The following is a 19556-nucleotide window of genomic DNA, read 5'->3' on the forward strand; positions in this document are numbered from 1 at the left end:
TGCACCTTGCTTTTAGGACTTACCATTATGCTTTTAGGCTTATTCCTTTAAAAAAAATATTTTATTTATTTATTCATGAAAGACATGGAGAGAGAGGCAGAGACACAGGCAGAGGGAGAAGCAGGCTCCCCATGGGGAGCCTGATGTGGGACTCAATCCCAGGACCCGGTATCACCTTTGGCAATGCTCAACCACTGAGCCACCCCAGGTGCCTGCCTTATTCCTTTTGATACAATAACTTTTATTCACATATTTTGATTATTGTATTCACTTTTGCGAATATGCTACTTAGCAGTAACCATCACTCTACCAAAATCATAATTATCCACTTATTCTGGTTTCCTATGTATTTATATATAAATATATAATGCTTTATAATATTTTCTGTAAGGATCCTGCAAACATTTGTTAGCTCCAATCAATTCGCTTTCCCTCAAAGTAATATAAGCACATTGTTATGTTTAAATATTACAAGACTATGACAAATTATGACAGTTTCCTGCATTTATTTTTCTAAGCACTATTTTGTTCCCCTGAACACAGTATTTTTCCCATTTCAAATTATTTTTTTGAATATTCACTCAATTTTTAAGGGAAGAGTTTTTTATTCTGCTAAGTTTTGCACTCCTCTTCTCTTTTAAACATAATTGAATGCATCTCACTTTCTTCTAGTATGAAAATCATTCCTAAATTCTCCTAAAAAGGTTTTTTCATGATTTTTTGAAAAACAATATTCAGTGTCAACATCCATCTTTGTGTATAAATATTTTCCATAGCTGAACTATTTATTTATTTATTTATTTATTTATTTATTTATTTATTTATTTATTTATGACACACACAGAAAGAGAGGCAGAGACACAGGCAGAGGGAGAAGCAGACTCTATGCAGGGATCCTGATGTAGGACTCAATCCCAGGACTCCAGGATCACGCCCTGAGCTGAAGGCAGACGCTCAACCTCTGAGCCACCCAGGCGTCCTAAAAGCTGAATTATTGTAGTATAATTTTCTTTCTTAATTTTGAATTCTTTTGAATTTTATGGGCCTTAGGTTTCTTTCTTTTTCTTCTTCTTTTTTTTTTTAGATTTTATTTTATTTTATTTTATTTAGATTTTATTTATTTACTTGAGAGAGAGTGACTGAGCGAGAGAACACATGAGCAGGCGCAAGGGGAGAAGCTGATTCTCCTGTTGAGTAAGGAGCCTGATTTGGGCCTGGATCCCAGACGCTGGGATCATGACTTGAGCCAAAGGCAGACACTTAACCTATGGAGCCACGAGGTACCCAGGCCTTGGTTTCTATGCTGTCTCACTCATTGGACTTTAAATGTCCTGAAGTAATTCTAGAACAATTAATTGCATCGTGTTATCTATTAATTCATTTGTTACTCTAGAAACATTACTCATAGAGCCTTCTGACTTTCTGTTCTAATTTAGACTCCATGTTCACTATCCTCACTGGACAAATCTTGGGACTTCCCTTAAATCATCAGTCTAGGAATGTATTTCACTTCTCACCTACACTAGGACCCCTGCTTCCTGCATTCCCAGGTCTTGCTTATTCCTCACTTTCACATCCTCCTTTCAGTAGTACACAACACCCGTTGTCTTTCTTGGGTAAAACTGTTATTAGATATAATATATGATAGTATATGTTTCTACTCACTTTATGATATAGTTGGCTTGAATTCTAGATTGAGAATACTTTTCCCTCAGAATTGCTTCATTATCTCTAGCTCCCTTTCAATCTGGAAACTCATTTTAATTATTTTTAGAGAAATTTTCCTCTAGTAATTGTTTAAAGATATCCTCTCTCTTAATTTATTTTTTTAATCATTATTGTCAAATAATTAGGGGATCCAAAGTTTTAAATATAACATAAATCCATTAGCTACCACTCGACAAAGGTACGTTCAAAACTATTATAGTTATCCTACCATATGGAAATAGGTCAAAGACTATGCTTTGATATTTACTATTTATACCTTCAATAAAATTAGATATTGCTTAATTGCTCTTCTCTGTTATTTTCCCAAGTAGGCTCCATCAGCAATATATGAAAGTTGCTTTTGTTCTACATCCCTCCCAACACTTAATATTGTCAAATTTTAAAATTCTGCTCATATCAAGAGCATGAGATCCTGTTTTCTTATTGTTTAATTTGCATTTTTTTATTGCGAGTGAGAGCATCCTTTCTTATGTGTCAGGCTTCTTCCTCTCTTATGTTGCCACATTTCTAGTGCCTACATGTCAAGTTTCAAACCCACATTCCAAATTTGAGGCATAGATGATATTGACCTCTGTCTTATGGGAATTTAGAATGTCTTTTCCAGTTCTGATATGTAGACACATTTTGTTTCTTTAGCTCAACTATGTGTTTTCTACATATATAAATATTCTATATACATTCATATATATGTATACATGTATATTCTATATACATTCATATATATATTTATATATATTAATATATACCTAGGTTTTAAAAAAAATTATCTGTTGATTCTGAGTGTTATAAACCATGGCAAAACTGCTTTCTGTGCCTTTTGCTATAAATGACAGTTGAGCACTGATTTAGGTGGTTTTCGTTTTTCTTAAATATTTTATTTATTTATTTAAGAGAGAGTGAGTGAAAGAAAGGGCACAAGGAGGAGAAGAGGCAGTGGGAGAGGGAGAAGCAGACACCCTGCTGAGCAGAGAACCTGATGTGGGGCTGGATCCCAGGACCCTGGGATCATGATGTGAGCTGAAGGCAGACACTTAACCTACTGAGCCACCCAGGCACCCCAGATGTTTTTTATTTGATTTAAAACTACAACAGTTTTAAAGCATATAATTGAGAAATATAATTGAGAAATATTCAAGTTTATAAATGTTAAAGCTATGTGACATAATTCATCAAAGTGTTTTTGGTTACCTAGGTTGTGTTTTTTTCATGATCTGTAATATCAGGTTATGAGATTAAGGTTGCCATGTTTAGCCAACAAAAATACAAGATGCTTAATTCAATTGTATTTCAGATAAACAGCAAAATGTGTCTGAGTATAAACATGTCCCAAGTATGCCCAAACTTATCTGAGCATCCTGTATTTTTTCTGTTAACAATAATAAAATGCATTTTGTAATTAAATGCTTAAGTGAATGTTACAAACATTTTTCAAACAAATTTTTGAGGTTTCTGCTTTGGTGGATTTTTCTACTCTTCCATTTTTTCTTACTTACTAAAATCAGCAATACAATGGATAATGCATGCTTTTGAGTGACAATAGAGGTTCCATACGACTACAAAGTATGACTGCAGTGGGAGTCGTATAATGTGGTGGAACAAGATTGCTGGGCTAGAATTCTGGCTTCAACATTGACTAGCTTTGTGAATTTAGGCATACTGTGTAACCTCTGTGTGCCTTAGTTTCCTTTTCTGGAAATGAGGTAATATATGCATTGAATATACGATTCAAAACAATATGTTATGTGAATAACACTCTGTAGTCTTAGCTATTTTTATCTTCTATCTTTACATTTATTTTTTAAAGTAATCTGTGAATATGTATGCATATTTTAAACTATTAGAAGAGAAATAGGAATAATTTAGTAATTCTTGACTTGCCAGCTTAAATTTAATACATGAAAGGATACTGAGACAAGCCATCAAATTATCAATTTACAATTCCCTAGAATAAGAAACTTTGCAAGCAGTATAATATTGTAGAGAGTACCTATTATGAGCCCAATTTGATATGTATCTGTAATAAAATGACTTTGTATCTAGACAGAGAAAGACCAAAATATAATCCCTATGATCTCTGGTTTTATCTTGAGATTTTATCTTATATCATATTTTCATAAATGATTAAGGACATGGAGTTGAAATTGAAATACAGTTCTGTGAGCTTCACTGTCTAGAGAATGCCATTCAGAGATTCCTTGCCAGTAGCTCACTGACAGTCTTAGAGTTGTAACACAGAGTCTGAGTCACAAGACTCCTATCATTTAATTATTGCCTCCCTTCTCCAGTAGATTCATTTTTAGAATACCACTGAAGCCCAGATAATGCATTAACTCTCTTGAAAGTATGACTACTTAGGCACAAAGTTTGGGAACCATCAATTTCCAGAAAATTTTGTGGCAAAGAAAAATCTGAGTGTTAGTTGAACCACACAGTGAAAATAGGTAGCATTTGAACAGCAGCCTTAGAAATAATAAAATAGGAATAATAATAACATAGAAATAATAAGTAGGAAAAAAGTTGACCAAGATACCTAATCAAAAAACAAACTAAACAAATAAATGAATAATACACTGTGTAAAAGCAGTTTTAGAGTACCAATATTAGTTCTTTAAAGACATATGAATAACAAAAATTTAAGGAAATACATTAAATAACACTACATTAATAAATTTGAGTACTTGATAAAATAAAACATTTTATAAGATTTGAATTAAATATTGCCTCAATAAACTACTATATTATAGATTGAAATTTCTTCTACATAAAAATGACTAATTAGGTTATATAATAACCCATTCATAATGCAGAAAAATATAGATATAAAATGTAAGAATATTAAGAAAAAATGTACCACCTATATGAATAAAATTTACAACTATTGTTGAAAACCTTTTTTTTTAATGATTTTTATGTATTTATTCATGAGAGACACAGAGAGAGAGACACAGAGACACAGGCAGAGGGAGAAGCAGGCTCCACGCAGGGAGCCCAATGTGGGACACAATCCTGTGTCCCCAGGACCACACCCTGGGCTGAAGGCGGCGCTAAACCTCTGAGCCACCGGGCCTGCCCTATTGTTGAAGACCTTGTTTAAAAAATTGAGAAACATATTTTTTCTTGCCAAATAGCTGGTTTCACCCTGGTTTACCATTCCTGAGATATATTAGTTTGGTATATGTATGTCACTCATTGAAATATTAGCAGCAGTCTATAAGTGACACTGTTAACCACATTTACCTTCTTACTTTTTTCTCTAGTCTAAATTTATATTTTATGTGCTGCTTTCATGTTAAAGATATTTTCATTTCAATCAAGGAAATGCTATGCAAACACACTGCTAACATCTAAGTCATCGAGGACAAAGTCAATTATTTTGTGTTTTAGATCCAACAAAGGAAGACTCTATAATTGCCTTTCTATATTCATATACTATATAATTTGTTTTTAGTTATGCATTCTTTAACAATATCTCATTTTTCTTGTTAATTTATTAATATACTTTCTTCTTCTCTTGCAAATGCAAATGACATTGTTTATTTTGCTTAGAATCCTTTTCCTACCCATGTGTTATCACATTATTAGATCTATTGTTGAGCATCTTCAGTTATTTTCCCTCCAAACAATTCCTATGACATAGAAAGCAGACTTCATCTTCCTCTGAAAACAGACAGTAACTTGAAAGAAGCATGCGTTCTTAAGACTGTAATAGTGTTTTAAACCCCTGAACAAAATTTTTCACTTGAATTTTCCTTACATTAATTATTTTTTTAATTACAGAATCATTACAAATTACAAAAATCTTTTTCTGTAAGTGCATTTTCACTTCTCAACTTTTCACAATTGAAGATAATGATACTTTTTTTGAACACAATTATATTCTTATGATGAATGATTTTTGAGCAAAAGTAGAAAGACATTTTCTAACTCTGCAATATATTGAACAAATTACAAAGTGGGATGTCTTGTTACTATTTATAAAAATATTTTTTCAAATTAAAAATAAATACATCCTCATTGAGTCATTTGAAACAACAGAAAATAATATAAAAGAAAATACCTATTCATGATAATCTCTACACTTGAAATAGTCTGTTAGCAGGAGTTATATAGTTGTTGATTCTTGTCAATACTGTTAATCTTTAAAATATTTTACTTATTTATTTGAGAGAGAGAGAGAGAAAGAGAGAGAGAGAGAGAGAGAATGAGTGGGGGAAGGAGCAGAGGGAGAGGGTGAGGGAGGGGAAAAGAATCCCAAGCAACCTCCATGCAGAGTATGGAGCCAGACTGAAGCTCAATCCCACGACCCTGAGATCATGACCTGAGCCCAAGCCAAGAATCTGATGCTTAACCAACTGAGATACCCAGGTGCCCTTCTTTTCAATACTTTTTCTATACTACTTAATGCTTTTTTTAAAAAAAAAGATTTTATGTACTTATTTGAGAATGAAAGAAAGAGTGAGCAGAGGGAGGAGCAGAGGAAGAGGGAGATAATCTCTAGCAGACTCTCTGCTAAGCATCGAGCCTGGTGCAGGGCACGATCATAACCCTGGGATCATGACCTGAACTGAAACCAAGTGTCAGTCACTTAACTCACTGAGCTACCCAGGAGCCCCCTGCTTCACACTTATACTTTTCTAGTCATTAAGCTAATTTTGTATATAGCATTTTGCATATTTTTTTCATCAGTAGATATACTGTGAGTAATTTGTGTCTTTCTTTCCCATTTCCTTCACTTATCGGAAAGGGAATATTGATTGTCCCCTGCTCCATCCTTGTGATGTTGCTAAACAAAAAAATATATCTTCTAGGCAATTTGAAAACAATTGAGAAAGAGAGTAAACATTACTTGAGAGGAAAGATGGAGATACAGAATCAGAAAGAGAAAGGAAGAGAAAGAGATAAAGGGAGAAGAGTAGAAGAGGGAGGAGGAGAAATTTGGTTGACAATTGGCATCTTTTAAGGACGATGATTGGACTCAGAAAGAGAATGGTTTATATCTTCAAAATGCTTAAGGAAAGTACTAATCAATTATACTGCCAAAGGTGAAAAAGAAGAGTTAGAAACACTGAATATTCAGAAACACTGAATAGCCCCAGTGTCAAAGTTGCCTGTAACAATATACAAATTGAGGGGCACCTGGGTGGCTCAAGTGGTTAAGCATCTGCCTTCCACTCAGGTCGTGATCCCTGGGTCCTGGAGTCTAACTCCATGTTGGTGGGGGGGGGGGAAGGGGAGGGCGAAGGGGGTGAAGGGAGAGTGTCTGCTCAGCAGGGAGCCTGCTTCTCCCTCTCACTCTGCCTCTAATGAAATCTTAAAATGATCAGTGGAACAGGATAGAGAACCCAGAAGTGGACCCTGAAATTATGGGCAACTAATATTCGATAAAGGAGGAAAGACTATCCATTGGAAGAAAGACAGTCTCTTCAATAAATGGTGCTGGGACAATTGGACATCCACATGCAGAAGAATGAAACTAGACCACTCTCTTTCACCATACACAAAGATAAACTCAAAATGGATGAAAGATCTAAATGTGAGACAAGATTCCATCAAAATCCTAGAGAAGAACACAGGCAACACCCTTTTTGAACTCGGCCACAGTAACTTCTTGCAAGATACATCCACGAAGGCAAAAGAAACAAAAGCACAAATGAACTATTGGGACTTCATCAAGATAAGAAGCTTTTGCACAGCAAAGGATACAGTCAGCAAAACTAAAAGACAACCTACAGAATGGGAGAAGATTTTTGCAAATGACATATCAGATAAAGGGCTAGTTTCCAAGATCTATAAAGAACTTATTTTTTTTTTAATTTTTATTTATTATTTATGATAGTCACACACACAGAGAGAGAGGCAGAGACATAGGCAGAGGGAGAAGCAGGCTCCATGCACCAGGAGCCCGACATGGGATTCGATCCTGGGTCTCCAGGATCGCGCCCTGGGCCAAAGGCAGGCGCTAAACCGCTGTGCCACCCAGGGATCCCTATAAAGAACTTATTAAACTCAACACCAAAGAAACAAACAAACAAAAAAAAAAAAAAAACAAAAAAAACAAAGAAACAAACAATCCAATCATGAAATGGGCAAAAGACATGAAGAGAAATCTCACAGAGAAAGACATAGACATGGCCAACATGCATATGAGAAAATGCTCTGCATCACTTGCCATCAGGGAAACACAAATCAAAACCACAATGAGATATCACCTCACACCAGTGAGAATGGGGCAAATTAACAAGGCAGGAAACCACAAATGTTGGAGAGGATGCGGAGAAAAGGGAACCCTCTTACACTGTTGGTGGGAATGTGAACTGGTGCAGCCACTCTGGAAAACTGTGTGGAGGTGCCTCAAAGAATTAAAAATAGACCTGCCCTACGACCCAGCAATTGCACTGTTGGGGATTTACCCCAAAGATTCAGATGCAATGAAATGCTGGGACACCTGCTCCCTGATGTTTATAGCAGCAATGGCCACGATAGCCAAACTGTGGACGGAGCCTCGGTGTCCAACGAAAGATGAATGGATAAAGAAGATGTGGTTTATGTATACAATGGAATATTACTCAGCTATTAGAAATGACAAGTACCCACCATTTGCTTCAACGTGGATGGAACTGGAGGGTATTATGCTGAGTGAAGTAAGTCAGTTGGAGAAGGACAAACATTATATGTTCTCATTCATTTGGGGAATATAAATAATAGTGAAAGGGAATATAAGGGAAGGGAGAAGAAATGTGTGGGAAATATCAGAAAGGGAGACAGAACGTAAAGACTGCTAACTCTGGGAAACGAACTAGGGGTGGTAGAAGGGGAGGAGGGCGGGGGGTGGGAGTGAATGGGTGATGGGAACTGGGGGTTATTCTGTATGTTAGTAAATTGAACACCAATAAAAAAAAATTAAAAAAACAAAACAAAACAAATTGAGCAATGCTTCCATAGGTTTTATAAACTAATTTTCTCAACTCTTTCAAACTGGTGTATAGACTACTTTGATAGCACATGTGACAATTACATAATGTACCACGAACGCCTTTTATTATGCATTATTCTTTTCTTTGATCTCTCCACCCTTTACTCAACATAGTCTGAAAAGTTAAGAATGCACACAAAAAGGAATATTGTGTGCCCTGGAGCCCTTCATAGGTATTTAACCCGGAGTGCAAAACTTTGACACCTGCAGTAACAAGCAGCTTTGCAATTCTTACCTGCACATGTAGTGACCACTGTGTTCTTTTTGAAAGATTAATTTCTATACTAATATTTCTTTTAGTGATGTGCAAAAAATATAATTAACCTTGGTGAGGCACTTATGAACATGTTTTTATTTGTTTTTATATTAAAAAAAATATTTATTTAAAAGACAGACCACAAACAAGGGGAATGGCAGAGAGAGAGGGAGAAACAGGGTTTGATCCCCAGATCCTAGCACCCTGGGATCATGAGCTGAGCCAAAGGCAGATACTTAACCAACTGAGCCACCCACGTTCCCCATTACATCTACTACCTAGTGCTGCCTAGGTGGCTCAGTCAGTTAAGTGTCTGTCTCTGGCTCAGGTCATGATCCCACGGTCTGGGATTGAGCCCATTTCTTGCCTCATGTCTGGCCCCATATCTGGCCCCATGTCCACCTCTCTGCTCAGGAGGAAGCCTGCTTCTCCCTCTCCCTCTGCTTCCTGTTCCCCCCGCTTGTGTTCTCTCAATGTATCAAATAAATAAAATCTTTAAAAATAATTAAATAAATAAATATGTCTACTTTTATGATATATTTATTTTTAAATGCAATCTTTGAACTCTTTCTGCACCTTACCTTTAATAAAACTATTTTTATCAATAGTAAACTCAGTTCAGTCATATTTTTGAAAACTGACTAATTTTTATTATTGATCACTTAAAATATTTTAGAATAGTGTTTTGAATGATTTTCCTTATTTTTAAAACAAATCTAAGGATTTCATTAAAATATTTTACTCATACTAAAATATTTATTTCAAAATGTAGGCATGTAATCTTAGGAAAAAGTGAAAAAAACATAAAAGAAATATTTTTTTAAATAAATATTTTTAATAATGAGTTTTAGTCCTGAATTATGCAAACTTATAGCATTTATTTTAATTGAATAAATTTAGGTTACTTATAATCATATAATCAATTACATTATATTAATATTATTAATAATATTTATATTTTTAAAACCTATGAAATAGAGTCAAATATTTAAAATTCATGTGATATATGATATCAGTATAAATTTAAACATAAGCACAACTATAAACCATAGAAGTAAGTCAAAGTGTGGTTTTAAGATTATGAGTCTATTATGTGTTAGCATTTATGTTAGGAGAGATACAAATATATCTGGGTGAATAACATGACATATATAGTTAAAAGGAAGTTATTATCTAAAAATAATGGGCTGATAATATATAAAAATCCTTAGAAGGTCTTTCATTAAAAGGAAATATTTCTGCCTTTAGTCATAACTGTATCAATTTCATCTAAGATAGGTAGTCACCCTTCTAATTTAAATGGATCAAAACAAAGTATACATACATCTGCAATTTTTGCATCACAAACATTGATTGATAATGTAAAGGTTTTTAAATTTTTTCCTCTAATATAGAAATTTCACTGAAGAAATCTTAACATGTTATTTTATAGTTATTACCACATCTCCAATCCAAACAATTCACTGATTCTCCATATATGTTTTTTTACTAATAAAATTTTATTAGTTATACATTTATATAAATTTACCAACATGTATTTATGCACTTGAAAAAACTAGCCAATTGGTTGGTTTGTTTATATTTCTGTCATTTTCCCTAATAAGCAAGAAAATTCTATTTATTGCCTAATTATCTAATACTGTGGTAATATTGATGATTTCTGCATTGACAAATGATGAAATAAGGCAAATTCAAACAGAAGAGAGATTTCAGTAAAGCCATACATTTGACAGTTCCTTGTCTTAATTCTCTTTACAGCCTCACAGCTATCAAACAGGTATTGGGCATCCAGTAGATGCACAATTGCCAAGATACTTAAAAATCAAATAAATTGATATTTAGCTTGTGCTTTAGAAGCAGTATATGATAGAATAAGGGAAAGTGGTATAGTGTCCTTCCATATGCGCTTATTCATTATTCATAGATATTTATTAAACACCTACTACGTGTCAGTCAGTACATGTAGATATGTGGGTGAATAAGACAAAACAAATTAATACATATTCAATATATCAAGTGGTAAAAGGCAGTAGTTAGAAAAGTAAACCAGAACAGTGAGAAAGGTTGATAAAGGACTTTATGTGTGTGCATTTTCATGAATGTGTGTGTGTTTGCGCGCATGCATACTTATAGGTATAGATGATAGATTCTTTAATATTACTATGGTGCCTCTGTTATAAAAATAGCTTTTCCATCTTTATGCCATTCTCTTATCCCTTCCTGTTCCTGTCTGGGGAGAGGTCAAACATTCATTTGAGGAATAGCCAATGGTTCTAAAATTCTAGCCTGGTAAGAAACATTCAGATTCTGAAAACTTGAAATCTCACCCAAAGGTGTAGTTTAAGGGCAATAGTTAGATTTATATGCTTTTGGATTTCTTCTGAATGTATCACCAAGGCATAATACACTTTACAAAGGCCTGTAATGGTTCCAAATACCGGTGTTATGTGTAGCTCCAGGTCATATTTTCTATTACAGGAGATAGGAGAGTATAAAAATTGCATTGCATAGTGCATCAATAAAAGAACACTATGGGCCTTATCTTATCTTACAGAAATTTCCAATTCGAAATGTGCATTTTTGTTGTGAAAATGCTTTAAAAGTTCACAGTACTTTCTGCCTCTCCGGTCTGAATTATATCCAAGCCATTTTAGGCTAAGCTTTTGTTCTGGTTGAAGATCTATGAACAGAAGTGGTGCTCTGCTAAAGGAGAAACAGAGGGCAGTGGGGCAGAGAGTCTACTGCTGAATGATAAAGTAGAGGCAACTCTGGGAAGGATTCTACAAAGAGATTCAATGAAAGAGTATATCAATTTTGATTGTAATATTGTTTTTCCAAGAAGAAAATAAAAATATAATTTATTCTAAAATCTCCTAGCTTACCTCTTCAGAAACCATCTTTTAAAGAAAATTTCTGTGAGGATTGTCAAAATAGCATATTCTGTGGGACTATTTACTCACATTGGGAGGAAAACTAAAAGGAATGAAACACATCTGTTTTATTTTTTCTTACCTCTTATCAGCACTGGCTTAAAAGTTATTTATCCGGGCTCTATTTTTTCTGCTGTTGCCTCTATACGATCTATTTGAATAATATTAATTCTAATTGATAGCATGTTGTTTTGCTGGGTCATGCAAAGGTCTCCATTAGGAAGACAGATGTTTGTTAAAAATACAAATTAAAATAACCTAGGAATTATCTCCTTTTACTTAATCAAAATAAATTGATTTGTGAACAAATCCAAATATAATTAGTCAAATATAGGGATATTAGAAGGAAATTAAAATAAGCTAATAGGAGACAACAGAAATATTCAGTTTCGTCTCTATCTGTAGCAGTGTTACAGCCTCAAAGCAAGAACATATTGGACATCTTTAGTGAACAAATTAATCCCTGGGCATAAATTAGGAATTTGTAGGATTTATTTACTCTTACAATGCCTGCAGTATCAGTAATAAGAAATTAAATAAGTAAATATGTAAACAAATTAATCTATTAATTTGCTCAAACATACACACAGCTTTAGTAGGTTGCAATGCCCCAGAGTAGGAAAAAGTGAAAAAAAAAATTCTAGATCCTAACTTTTATATTGCATAGATAAAATTTATTAATGTGCTATGACTTACATGAGTAATTTACTGACACTGTTGTTTGTCCAAAAACCCAGCACTGTGCTATTATCTTGGAAACATTCCTATTTTTTGCTGTCCATTTATTGTTTGAAATCCATGTAATTGACACTAACATTCGCTGTTGCCTGTCAGAGTATGCTAGTACTATGTTCTTTCCAGCCTTTATCGTGGACAGTATTTTTGCTTTCAAAAGGCTAAAAAAAAAAAAAAAAGGAAAAGAAAAGGAGAAAATAAGTAGTATATGTGTAAAACATTTGGACTTAATACCATTGAAGCAATTGATTAACATATTATTCATCATTGCTTGTTTGCATTTCTTCCCACTCACAAAGGCAGACCCCATGTCTTTGAATCCCTAGCAACAGGCAAATGGAAGTATACAGGGAATATGAACCAACCCGGGCTGAGAGATAACAAAGAATGACAGCATTTGATTGCAGGATCTATATTCTAATCCTGTCACGGAGTTATCTTGGACAGGTTACTGAAATTTCTTTAATTTTAATTTCGTTTTCTGAAATAGATAATAATAATAAAATAAGATTAAGGATTAAAGTTAAACAGCACAGACTGGTCTGGGAAAAGTGATTAATAAAGATGAGTTGGTCATCATTACTCTTACAAAGGTAATTTCTGTGTACTAAATTGTGTACCCCACTCCCCAAGCTTATATGTTGAAGCCCTTAACTTCCAATGTGAGTGGATTTGGAGTTAGAGCCTATAAAGAGGTAATTAAGGTAAAATGAGGACATAACACTGGATCTGATTGTATAGGACTGCTGTCCTTATAGAAAAGACACGAGAATGCCTACTCCCTTTCCTTCTCTGTGTATACAAAGAAGACCTCATGTGAGAGCACAGCAAGATGGCAGCTGTCTACAAATGAGGACAGGAGGCCTCACTGGAGACTAACCATGCTGGTACTTTGATCTCAGAATTTCAGCCTCCAGAACTGTGAGAAAATTAAATGCATGATGTCTATGGTACTTTATTACAGCAGCTGGAGCCAACAAAAACAATAACGCAATGAATGCATGAGCAATACTGCAAGTGCTCATGGTTATTTTTCAGTGTTGATAGATTTGTATTATTTGTTATTTTTTGACCTATCAAGAGAGTCAAGCTGAGAGAATAAATGCATTAACTTAAAATTGTAGCTCTTGCTAGATGTGTCTTTCTTGGCCATGACCCTGGAAAAGAGATGCTATCAGGACCTAAATTGTAATTTGAATCAAGTTCTAGGCTTCTGAACTAATCACCAAAACTAAATTGTATGTGTTTAACCACTTAAGAGAATATACTGGAAGTGATGGTTGTAGTTTTAATGAGTCTCTAAATAACATCCTTCTTTACTGCCTCATACTTGGAATGAATTTAGAAATAGACACAAGAGTCAGTTAGATGGAGGCCAAATTGTCAGCTTTACTGCTAATAAAAAATAGATCAAAGGAGTAAAGGACATGGCTTAGATACACAGCCAAAGGACTTGAGAATACCTCCTAGAATTGGACAAACTTATTTACCCAGTTACTGGAAGAACTGCAAGCTGCTCCACCAGAGCATCGCCAGCTCCCTAAGCTCACCACCAGGCTGAGAAAGCAGGCCAGAACACATCTGTCCATAATGCAGTCTTGCTCCAAAGAGGAACATTCTTCCAAACTCATTAATCGGATAACTCACTTTCTCCTTCCTTGGAGAGGAATAAACGAGGAGTCTAGGGAAATGGGTCAGAACAAGGAGTATTAGTCTGGCTTAAATCCCTCCACTGGGAGGCCTGAAGAACCATGATGGTTGCTTTCTCTTAAGATCGGTGTCACGTGAAGGGGAGTGTGCAGTTAAAACCAGAGAGACTCGGGTCCCCCTGGCTTACTTTACAAGTCTTCTGTTCATTGAAGTTTCACTTGCTCTTTGAAATTCCTCGATACTATTTCTTTTTTCCTGTTCCTAGTGTGAGTTAAGTGACCCTGTGAAACAATTGTTTACTTCTGTCATCCAGGCTGATAGCATTTTACTGGGCCATTCCAATCTTATATATTTGAACTCCTTGAGGACAGGGACCATGCCATAATTATTTTTCTACCTTTACTGACTAGTATAGCACCTGGCATAGGTACTAAATAAAATACTCTTGAATTTAATCTGATATTTTCTTAATAGATTTCTTTTTAAAAAATACTGAGTGTGGATTTTTTTTTAAGTTAATAAACAAGTGGAAGTGGAGTGTGGTCAACACTCAGTAATATGCTCCTCACCTCATTTTGCCCTCTGTGTGTGTGTCATACAGAAATAAAATTATTTGTTCAGAATACTTGAAAGAACACTAAAGTCTTGTATATAGATATATATTTAAGGATTTATGTATTTATTCATGGGAGAGAGAGAGAGGCAGAGACACAGACAGAGGGAGAAGCAGGATCCATGCAGGGAGCCCAATGTGGGACTCAATCCTCAGACCCCGGATCACGCCCTGAGCAAAAGGCAGATGCTCAACTGCTGAGCCACCCTGGTCCCACAATGTTACCCTTTAATTGTTAGATCTTGGGTAATTCTAAGGATCTAGGGAGAGGAGCTAGAGCAATCTGAGTTAACGTGGTCTCTCTGAGTGATTCATGGAGCAACTACTTAGCAACTGATATGAAACATTTTATGCTTAAATATTTTAACAGTTAGTATAACTAGACATCAACCCTACTTTTATTCCAAGAAAAAAAAATTCTCTTTCTCCTGCGCTATTCCTTCCTCTGTTTCTTTCTTTGATTTTGGTTATTCTGTTGTCTTCTCTCTCTGTAATGTAAGACATCTATGTGCTTTAGCCCACAGACTTACTGTCCTCTCCTGTGCTATTCGAAGAGTGGCAATTGAATTATTATTTTTTTTGTAATTGCTTAACCCAGAAAGAAACAGATTTATTTATTATTTATAGAATTTTTTTTTCTGAGAGGGAGAGAGAGAGAGAGAGAGAGAGAGCAGAGAGGGGCAGAGGGAGACTGTGAACCTTAAGCAGGCTTCACACTCAGTCCAGAATCCATGTGGAGCTTGATCTCAAGACCCTGAGATGATGACCTGAGCCAGAATCAAGAGTGAGATGCTTAACTGACTGAGCCACCGAGGGACCTCTGGAAACAGATTTTTTTTTTAAAGAGCAATGTATGCATCAAAGCACAGCCTTCTACACTGCCTCAGCTCAAGGTTTGGCTGCTTAATTCAGTCCTAACCATTGTCATGTGAGCTTCATGAGCCTTATACATTTCACATATATATTTTTTTCATACTGAAAAGTCTATGGAAGCAAGTATTACAGTTGAAAACTAAAGTCTGACTGAGTTAATGAATCAATAATAAACTGACTCTTCATGGTCTTTCAGTCCAAGACTGTCACAGCAGTGGCACAAACATTTTTAATATTCTCGGTAATCATTAGTTAAATTTAATATGATACATGTAAACATTTATACGTAACCTTTAAATAAATGTTAATTACATACACAATTTGGAGAAACATGAGTATTGTCAAGGTCTAAAGTAATAAAAGGTGAAAAAATGTGTTAGAATAATGTTTTTCTTTTACATTGTCTTGAGAGCAGGGCATTAGAACTTACATTCTAATAGTAAGATTTCTCATGCATTTTAACTAGATATGTGCTAATATGCTGTTCTCCTTAATACTGAAACAAAGAATTTCTCCTAGGTCTTCATTGTCTTTAGAGCCCTCAGAAAATAAAATTGTAGAGGTAATTTGAATTGTCCAAGGTCAATATGCTTAGACATTAATCACTTATAATCATATATAGCATATAAATGTATGTAATATATAATACTATATATAATATAATAAACATATATTATAAATATAAAATATATGAATGCTATTCAATTGAATGAGACTTTTACAAAATAGAAAAACCCACAGATATAGGCTATTTTTAGGGCAGGAGATTTTTACTGCATTTTTACTATATATCCTACATGCTAAAAAGAAGTCTTGGAATTTAAGAGATACTTAATAAATATATTGGGCTAATAAGCACTATTTCACTAATTTAAGCATAAGATATAATTGAAAATTTGTGTGCAATATGAAAATTGTATCAGATGGTATTTTCCGTGGAATTTGCAGTGACATGTTCAAATAAAATGTTATTCCAAAATATAATAAAAATCATATACAAGAGCACTAAGTTCACCTCAAAGAGCTTACCTCCTACAAGAAATACTAAATAAAATTATATGTAGGTACACTTTTGATGGTTAATTTTATGTGTCACCTTGACAAGGATAACAGATGCCTAGGTATCTGGTAAAATGTTATTTCTGAGTTCATCTGTGAAGGTGCTTCTAGAAGAGATTAGCATTTGAATGAATAATCTGAGTAAAAAAGATGCCCTGACCACTGTGGGTGGTCATCAACCAATCCTTTGAGGGTCTGAATAGAACAGGAAGGTAGAAGAAGGGTGAAATTGCTGTCTGACTTAGCTGGGATCTCCATCTTCTCCTGACTTTGGATATCTATGTTCCTAGTTTTCAGACTTTGGACTCTGAGTGGAATTTACACTATTGGTCCCCTGGTTCTTAGGCTCTTGGACTTGGGCTTAATTCCCACCACCAACTTCCCTGCACCTCCAGCTTGCAGAGAGGACTTCATTATCTTCTTAGTCTTTATAAATATGTAAGGGAATATAACAAATATATCTTTGTATATATCTATTTATATGTACTTTTTATATATATATAATATATACCTATTTAAATATCTATATATAATATATACCTATTTAAATATATATATAATCTGTTTATCTTCTATTGGTTCTGTTTGTCTGGATCCTGGATAATATAATATATATACATACATGAATTGCTTATCAGGCCTATGCATGTTTTGATATAAAAAATTACCTATGGAATACATAACTTTTAGATGGATAGATGTAGAGAATTTAAAAATCATAATTCTAGTGGGTTGTAAGGCACATGAGAAGTCAATTTCTCCATTTGTCATCATCCAGTGCACATGTATGAGTATTTATCTCTGGGCCCATCACCAACCAATTCCAGCAGCATCTGTAGTTTGTATCTGTCTACTGTCAACCTGACCAAGTGAGGTGTTAGGCTATAACTAACTATCGAATGAATTGAGATGATGACATCTGAAACCTCTGACTAATCTTAAAAGTATAAAGAAAGAAATAAGTAGGTATTATGCAACTCTGATATGGTACAATAGAAGGTACACACCATTACCTATGAATTTGTCATGTCAGAAAATCAAACATGAATCTGATCAAGTATTCTGCTCTAAAACTAAAAAAAAAAAAGGTCAAAGGACTGTTTTAAGCCACATCATGGGGAAGTAATTAGCTGCATCTAACAAAGAGCATGTGAAGAATTCTTTAGTACAGAATACAGTTCTGTGTTCTTTACTACATAAATTTCCAACACAAAAAAAGAGTTGGGGACACTTATAGATTAAAAAAGAGATTGAAGAGACTAACATAAATGAGGATTGGTTGATGTAATTTCCAATAAATCAACAGTCAAAATGACTTCATGAAATAAGTGGAGAAATTTGAATTCTGACTGGATATTGATATTAGGAAACTATCATATTTCTAAAGATTGATAATTTTTTTGTTTTAAAATAACATTTTCTTGCAAATAAAAAACAAATATGTAGAGATTTATAATTGTCTATGCTTACTCATTTTAAAAGTTTATATATTCAATTTTTCATTTGTTTTAGGGATTGTTTTATTATTTGTTTGTATATCTTTTTATATCAAAATACTCATAGGGTGGGTAGGGAAATTAATCTCACCAAGAAGTTAACAGTGGTATCAATAATGGGCATCTTAATGAGTTGGAAAGAGCCTTTGACTCCAAGATTTTGAATTTGTTCTGTAGGTTACTGTGATATTAATGATACATTTCCTGAAAATAGCCAAAAATTTATAGAATTCTCTCATCCAATGTCTATTTCTTCTTTCCAAGTTGAAGAAATAATTGGACGATGTTTTTTTCTTGACTAAGGAGAGTGCAGAAAGAAAACTCTGTGAGGGCTTTTAGCCCTAAACTCTCAATAAAATCTTTAGCAGTATATAGTACTTTCTTGGTATAGGTCGAAATGTGAATTCTATCATTTATCAGATGACAAAATCCGGCAGTGATATAATGAAACTACACTTATTAAGGATAAATTATCTTATCAATTTAATATTACATGTAGATATTAGGTTAAAAAAAGAGAGAGAAATAATAAGTACTTATAATTTGGATATATCCGAAATCAGAGATCAAATTGTAAATACACTATAAAGAGATAAAAATGCCCCTAGAACCTGGGTATTTATATAATTGCTAACACCTTTGTAACTCTGACAATATATTTAATAGGATAAAATTCATATTGATTTCTAATCGGTCATTGTTCATGCAAAAGCAAATTCTTATTATCTGGTATTTAATTATAATTTCCAAATTATTCAAGCCCTTTGTTCTCCTGCCTCTTTTTTTGTCGTTATATGTCTCTAATAATTATCACATCTGTCTGATGTTTTAAAAAAAAATGACAAAGAACTAAGGCACAAGGGTAAACTGATTATTGTTCCAGTAAAAGTTTTATGAAGTCAATAATAAAAAAAATAGATAAAGTTAGGATTTAGTGGAATCAATGCTCCTTTCAACTTATTATTTTTAACTATCATAATTATTACAGTTCTTAGAATGTGCAATTCTCTTTAGGGGAGTTTGTTTGGGCACAGGTTGGTACAAGCCATGATAGTCAAATTAGGTGAGGCCATGCTCTATAGTCAATGTTCAATTTACCATGCTACTAATTTCTTTTTTTTTTTTAAGATTTTATTTATTTATTCATGAGAGGCACAGAGCGCGCGAGAGAGACAGAGACACAGGCAGAGAAGCAGGCTCCCTGCAGGGAGCCCAACGTGAGACTGGATCCTGGGTCTCCAGG

This window comes from Canis lupus, chromosome 17 (assembly GCF_048164855.1).
Source record: "Canis lupus baileyi chromosome 17, mCanLup2.hap1, whole genome shotgun sequence".
NCBI classification, from domain to species: domain Eukaryota; kingdom Metazoa; phylum Chordata; class Mammalia; order Carnivora; family Canidae; genus Canis; species Canis lupus.